The sequence below is a fragment of the Tiliqua scincoides genome, chromosome 5, assembly GCF_035046505.1.
Source record: "Tiliqua scincoides isolate rTilSci1 chromosome 5, rTilSci1.hap2, whole genome shotgun sequence".
NCBI lineage: Eukaryota > Metazoa > Chordata > Lepidosauria > Squamata > Scincidae > Tiliqua > Tiliqua scincoides.
The window spans coordinates 53,682,381-53,690,454 of NC_089825.1; the positions used below are offsets into that span (position 1 = coordinate 53,682,381).

General features: G+C 44.6%; 1 pseudogene; it reads left to right on the forward strand.

Annotated features, from left to right (window-relative positions):
- Nucleotides 1–7,094: 7,094 nt before the first annotated feature.
- Nucleotides 7,095–7,211, forward strand: LOC136654964 (5S ribosomal RNA; annotated as a pseudogene).
- The last annotated feature ends 863 nt before the right edge of the window (nt 7,212–8,074 follow it).

Sequence of the window (8,074 nt, forward strand, 5' to 3'; positions counted from 1 at the left end):
AGATTTAGATAGGACTGGACTGCCAGCTGCAACCTTATGCACACTTGCCAGGGAGTAAGGACCATTAACTACAATGGAACTTGCTTCTGAGTAGATATGCTTAGGCTTGGGCTATGAGTTGTATTCTTTCCTCAGGTGAACGCCTGATAATCTGAGATTGGTAGATAAATATGTTATGCTCAAAGCCATTAAAACAGATTCATTGAGAGAGCTGAAATTTCTAACCTTTTTACAAGGTCAGTGCAGAGCAAAATAAAAAAGCTTTCCATACTTGATATGCATGGAGTTGATGTGAGCAGCTCTGTATGCTTACAGTTCCAATGTGCCTGTTCTGAGCTAGATCCTAGCAGGCCTACAAGAAATACAACTTTATGGACCCAATTCTATTCGTCCCCCCTCCCACCACCAAAGCAGCAGCACCAAAATGGCTACTGCTGCATCCTGGGGTGGGGGGCAGATGCAGTGGTCTCCTCTAAGTAAGGTAAGAGGATGAGAAGGGCATGGGGGTAGGTCCACTCAGACTAGCTAAATAGCTGGCACAGGACCTTGTGAATTCAGTGGCTCCTGATGCCACTGAACCCACCCCTTCCTGGACCTGTTCTGCCCATACCCTGCCCCTGTTGCCACTCCATTCTGCCCCTCCTCCCTATCCCCATTCCTCCCTCCCCCACCTCCTTCTGTCTCCCCTGCCACCTAACCTATGTTGTCATCATCTTCATGCTATTTTGGAGTGTTTGGGAAGGCTCTGGCCTTCTTGCTGGCACTCCAGTAGTGCGCAGCTTTGCACACTGCCAGAGTGCCTTTTATGACTGGTGCTGGCAGCTTTGTGGCAGTCAGTACTGGCGGAAGAGGTGTGCCACCATTGGTCGGAGAAGGTAGGATTAGGCCATCTTTCTCCTTTGTGGAGACTTAGCTCTATGGTACATTTTCTTTGATTCCTGCACACTTCATGTAAAATCTTTATCAAATGGAGAGTTTGGTACACATGAGTTCTTCATCTACAGTTTACTGTGGAAACTGGACATAAACACAGCCATCTGTAGGGGAACTGGATGAGAAGGAAGGCTTAGTTTTTGCATTTTTAATAGCTGTATGCGAAAGGGAATTTTAGAAAGAGTAGTCTGTCTCCTGCTGTTTGACAAGCTTTACATGAAAAGCTGTATTTTCTACATAACAAATAAAGGTACATGTCTTACTTTGCATCTCATCACCTAACATATACTGGTTCCAGAATGGTTTTTCAACTCCTTCAGGGTCTTCCATTGCATCCAAATATTTCATGGTTTCACATGCACCAATGCTTTGCAATGTGATCCGTTTTTACTTAGCAGCATAAATATTAAGAGGCAAAATCTTAAAACCCATCTGTTAAATAGTAGGCACATACCAAAGCAGATATATTAACATGTATGGAATGTTTTCAAGCTCTGTCAGAGAAGTTCCTTAGAGAAAATGACCCTAAAATGAATGGGACAGTGAGGCTCTCTGAGACACAACATCGACTCCTGTTAATTTAAAATATATTGATGATGACAGTTACTTTGATTTAGTGGATGAAGCAGCTCTCTCTCTCTCTCTCTCTCTCTCTCTCTCTCTCCTGTTTTGTATTTTTTTTCCAGAAATAAACCCGTGAATTTAGCCCCAAGTTGACAGGACTATGAAATATTAAAATCTCAGTTAGTTTGCTTCTGTCCTCATCTCACCCAGTCAGCTGAATGATTGCAGGAACTTTCAAGCGTCTGTTTTTCTTAAATATGCTGAAGCTCTTTCAGTGTGTGTACGTGCATGTCTCTATGTACATATAATTATTATTATTATTATTAACAGTATTTATATACCGCTTTTCAACTAAAAGTTCACAAAGCGGTTTACAGAGAAAAATCAAATAACTAAATGGCTCCCTGTCCCAAGGGCTCACAATCTAAAAAAATGCAAATGAATACCAGCAGACAGCCACTAGAACAGACAGTGCTGGGGTGAGGTGGGCCAGTTACTCTCCCCCTGCTAAAAAAAGGAGCACCCACTTGAAAAAGTGCCTCTTACCCAATTAGCAGACGTACAAGTTTTTAAATACATGTTGATATTTCATAAAAGATCCTACTTGTGAATGATACTGAACAAAACTGATGTTGCTGAATTTAAGACAACCTTGTTTTCAGGGGTCTGAGTTACCATTATGTATTAACTTCAGAAATAGCCCAGATTTGGCAACCACATATGCTAGTCCTGTATAATATTTTCTTTTATATTCTAAAAATTTACTCTATAGATTAAAAAGTGACGAGTGTAGCTTTACTAAGGAAGCAATGGAGAGAAATGTATAAAAAATACCAGAAGTTTTGTATTTATTCACTACCATGTGCTACATTATCCAGTGGGACGATACAGAGGTAGTGCATTGCACGAGATGTCATTCATGTAGTTCATCATATGAGTTAAAACCTATGAGATTGCCATGTATCTTGTAGGGCATTGGTTCCTCTGGCTGTGAGCCATGGCTCCCCAGGGAGCTGAAGAAGCTAGCCAGGGGAGCCGCGGAATCCTAGCAAAAAATGTGCTGCCCTACACAATGCATAGGATTGTAACCCTAATGGGGAGTCACCAGTCAAAAAGGTTTGGGAACCACTGTTGTAGGGAAAGACGTTGAATAGGAGCTGGAGTTCAAGAAAAGGTTTTCTGAAGATTTTTCACATCTTTGACCATGTGTATGCAAGAGACACAATTTAATGTATCTGCAAAGTCACTATTATATAATGGCAATAATGAGGTCCAGATAATGTATGGGAGAGGTCAAAGTGGCATCCAGTAGCATTTGTGCATCTGGTCTGGGAGAGAGCCTAACATAAGTCTGGAGCATTCATTGTATCAATCAGAAACCACAGGGCAGATATTTGACTTCAGTTCAAGCTGGGGAACAATCAGGAAGGTATAGTCAGGGTGGACACCAGCATAACAAGATGCTCCAGGCAATGGAAATGTGCAGGCAATGGAAAATGATGTGACCTTCACAGATGGAGTCAGGGCATTCAGACAATCCAATCCAGAACAAGAACCCAGAACTTCAGAAGCCGCTGTAGGGCCAACAGAAAGGCTAGAAATCAGCACTGGGGATTTCTACTCCATCTCACCCATGACACAGATTTCTTATTTCTCTGGGCCCCCTATCCAAAAAAAAAAACAACAGAAAACACTGAAGATATTGCTGCACAGGATCTAAATTTTGGGTATATATTGACCTAACATAAATCTTTATTGATAAAATAATGAGACTTGTGCATGGAAGAATTTGCAAGCCAGTTGTCTGTTTCCACAGCCACCTCTGCTGGGGACACAGGCTCTATGGCCACAGCTGCAGGGGGCACAGATGGCCTGGCCACAGCTGAAGGAATCACAAGTGGTGTGACCTCAGTTGGTGGGAGCTCTAGTGGTGTGACCACACCTGCCACATCAAGAAAGGGAAAATGGGGGGGGGGGCTCCCTACCATCCTCACCCGAGTCCACTGTTGGTGGAAACCTAGGGGACAGAAATGATACACATCACCCTTACCTGTTCTCTGCTGTTCCATTGCACAGAATCAGCAGATGAATGGGGAAAGAAACTGGTATGTCCATCCCCTGCCACCATCCCTGGCTGGGGGGACCAGGCACAGGGAGAGCCTTCCAGTGAGACCATCATCCCAGATGAGCACAGGACCCCAGAGTCCTATATTCAAACCCTGGACCACAGCATTATCCTAGGGCAATCCAATGTGACAGCTTGATGGGCATGACTCACATATACTTCCTGCTGGGGTGATGGAAGTTCCATTTGAGTGTTTGTATGTGAGGTCCTCCTCAGGCCCAGTCCCTGCAATGAGAATTCTGTGGGGATGGGTGGCAATGGGTTTCTTTCCACACATGTCTTGAGAGCTGTGAATGATTTGTTCAAAGTGCTCCCTCCCATGTGCCAGGTTCCTTTTCCCATAGTTCCCATCATCAAGGGGTGTGTGTGTGTGTGTGTGTGTGTGTGTTCTCTCAAAGTGTGTGCCCCACCTATGACCAGAGATGTAAAGCTCATGCCATGTGCCTTTTGTTGCCCTTGAACCCACAAAGGCAGCATGCGGCTCGTTACCCAGAGTGCTACATACCAGTTTAACACTCTGAGGGAAGGTATAGCAGAAAACAGCTTGTTTATTGCTGGTACCAAAGCAAGGCAACAAGGAGGCCAGTTGCCTCAGGTCATGCGCAAGTGTAGCTGGACGCAGCTAGCTTTATATACTCATTTCAACTCAAAGCTAAGGGGACAAGTGTCCAGTAATTTTCCACTTTCACTGCCCAGTCCCCCACTCACTGGCCTATCCCTCCACTCTTCACCATAGTGAGCAGGACTGTACTGGAGAGATAAGAGACCACAGGCACTTTGATGTAGGTTGCCCTTACTCTGGGGTATTGTTGTTGCAGACTGACCCTTGAGGCCCTGCTAACTCTAGGACAAGACATTGGGTGAAGGGTGGCTTGCAGCTTCTTGCTAACAAGCATCTTTAAGGCCAGAAGTAGAGTCAGAGCTGGTGATAAAATGGCGTTACTTTGACCAGAGAGCTCTTGGCTCAGGGCATCACTTTCATCTGATTTATGGTCTCCCTTGCAGGAGGTTATAAATCTTCAGGGGCTGAAATGCTGTGATTGGCAGCGCTGTGTAGTTTGTCTACTATCCTACATCTAGGGAAGTAAACAGGGTTGGAATATGCAATTTCCTGATGTTTTTCCCTTTCTCATTGTGCCCTATGGGTTTATCATTTTTCTGGCATTGGGGCATGTTCATTACCCAAAGGGGCAATTAGAATATGCCATACACCAACCTCCCCCGTTGGTGCCCTGATCTCTGTCCAGCTCTGGCTTCTCTGCTGGTTTAGTTGCACTGGTGTCTCAGTTACATCAGCACAGCATTCACAGAGATATGCTGGCATATCTCAAAGATAGGATGTTGCCGTTAGTCTAATAAAATGTATTGCTTTCAGCTTCTTCATCTCTCAGTGCAGCAGCTTGTCTGGCATGAATTGCTGCAGCCTAGCTAAAGAGGAAGACATATATAAATCCTAACTCTTGTCCAGATATGGTAGGAGGAAGAAATTGCCCACAGCTATAATTTATCTACAAATAGGAATAGGAAACACCTGAATTCTCCAAATGTTTAATTAAAAGTGAGAGGGGTTTCAAACATAGCTTTGTTTCAGGGTAGCTGTTAAAGCAAACTCTTTCTAGCAGGCATATTGTGATGCATACAAATGTGTTTAACTGTAACAAGATGGTAGGGCTGCTGTGTATAGTTGTGCAGGTTGTATACTGCACAAGGGCACCACATCTAAGGGGGGGGCACCATTCATATCTTAGACAGGAGGAGGATGCAGGTGGAATGTCACTTCTGCTGGCAAGAGCAGTGAGAAAAGGCACTTTCTAATTTCTAATTTGCACAAAGGCACTGTGTGGGCTAGTGGTACTTACTTAAGTTGGTCTCTTAAACAGCTTCTGGAAGACAAAGTTGTAAATCAAGCGGCCCAGTCTTAGTAGGGCCTTACGTTGGAATGATGCTAGCATTCCAGCAGCATCAACTCCTTCATGGCTATCACAAAGCATAACATACCATTCCACGTTGCCTGGCTACCACTGCAAGCAGCGGCTAGGTCCACACGCGAGTAAGTCAGCATGGGGGGGATGTGATGGAGGTGGGGAGGAGGGCAGATTGAGGCTTGGAAGATGCCTCAATTGATGGCAGTGGCTCCACCGATATACTATCCCCTTTTTGGCATCAATCCAGCTTCCCAGGTCCATTCAGTGCCAGCTGTAGAGCTGGTGCAGGTCTAAGTAGAACCAGCAGGGCAATGAGGGCTTACCCCGGGGCAAGAGAATAACTCCAGGGCCTGAAACTCCCCTAGGGGATACAGTGTGTGCCCCACCGGTGCAGCTTCATTGTTGCACAGGGAGTTACCAGGCTTGGAAGGAAAGAGAAGTCAAGGCCTTCCTGGCTTTAGCTACAGGGTTAGAGTAGTGCACTGGGAGAGCTTCCTTGAACAGGAATATAACGCAAACATCTTCATTCCCATACATTTCAAATCTAGCTTTGTTTGAACTTTCTTCAAACTCTGAGGGTATGCTTTGGTTGGCATAATACCATTACAAAGGAGTTGGCCTGGCTTTGTGCTCTGCACAATACTTTGTAACGAGTATAAGCTGCCCAAAATGCAAGGGTTATTTTCCTTGAAAGCCAGGACCATCTCCTGCCAGGATGAGGGAGGGCAATGACTTGAAGTGAGCAGTAAAAGAGACCTGGAAAAAATGAGTAAGAGATAACACTGCAGGTGCTCTGGAAGTAGTGCACAATAACTTTCATCTCCCTACTGATATTGCTCTAGATTTAAGGGCACATATAAATGGCAGTTATTATGGAAACTGCTTGATACACCAGTTCATTTCTTCCCATAAGGCTACCAAAGTACAAGTGCCATGTTTGCTGGGTGTCTTTCACCACAACAGAGCAATTAATTAAAAGCAGTTTGGACATGAAGACTGAACACTCCGTGACTCCTCAACAGCCACACAAATGTATTTATTGTTTCCCTGCCAAGTTATACACTGCACAACAGCTGCTTGTACCTTTCTTGCATGGACATGTTAGTGAGAGCTGACTGGCAGCCCAATCCTATCCACACTTTCCTGGGAGTAAGCCCCATTGACTGTAATGGGACTTACTTCTGAGTAGACATGCATAGGATTGGGCTGCAAGTCTGCTGAGGTGAGTTGCTCACCTCACAAATGCCAGCACTACTGATAGCTGCTGAATTCTTTCTCTTGCTCACATGGGAATATGACTTGGATTCATTGTTGCAGGCGCCATGGTTTTATAGATGTCTGTTGCAGATTGCAGTGATGAATTCTACAGTAGTGGTGGACAGCTAGTGCTGGAGAACCAAAGCAGGGTAGTTTGTTAGTATGTTAGGAGAAGCTGCAGGAAGTCAGAGATATATAAATTTTTTATGAACTGCAATCAAACCAAAATCTAAAACCTCTTGAGGGCATTCTCTGTTGTGGCTTCACATCTGTGGAATCAACTCCCACAAGGCAGCAGCTGTTACCCTGCACATGTCTGATCTCGTCTGATCTTGGAAGCTAAGCAGGGTCAGGCCTGGTTAGTACTTGGATGGGAGACCGCCTGGGAATACCGGGTGCTGTAGGCTTATACCATGATCTCGGAAGCTAAGCAGGGTCAGGCCTGGTTAGTACTTAGATGGGAGACCAGCTGGGAATACCAGGTGCTGTAGGCTTATACCATGATCTCGGAAGCTAAGCAGGGTCAGGCCTGGTTAGTACTTAGATGGGAGACTGCCTGGGAATACCAGGTGCTGTAGGCTTATACCATGATCTCGGAAGCTAAGCAGGGTCAGGCCTAGTTAGTACTTGGATGGGAGACCGCCTGGGAATACCTGGTGCTGTAGGCTTACACCATAGTCTTTCGAGACTGAAGGTCGCCAACCAAGATCTGAGGACAAACCTCATTTCATATGGTTTCTGGTGGGGTTTAAAAACACATCTATTCTGCATGGCTTTTGAGGAGGGAGGGTGCTCCTTGGGATACCTTTTTTAATCAGCCTGCATAAGTCATTTTACTCTGTTCTGTTTTTATAGTTTTATTGTGGTTTGTATACCACTTACTTGCTCCTGTATCATTTTAAATTGCTTTAACCTAATTATATTAGTATGTTTTAATTGTTTTATTGTTGCGTTGTGCACTGCTTTGAGGTTTAGGACAAGCAGTAAACAGTATACATCTCTTTTAAATAAATTTTAAAAATACAGCCATCTTGCTTAAACAAAGCTAGTGTGGGTTGTTCGGCATTCAGAGGTAGGCCTAAGCCCTGCATCCATGCCTGAGGTGAAGTAACAAATCTTTGACCCCTTCATTCTGTAGTGCCTTGCCATCTCCAGTGGTGCTATTCTTAGACCCACATATATCCTCCCCTCCTTTTTGCATCCGTCTCTGCTACGTCCTCCCATTCCTGTGATTTTTAAAAAAAGAGGTGAACAAATGCAGAGGAAGTGT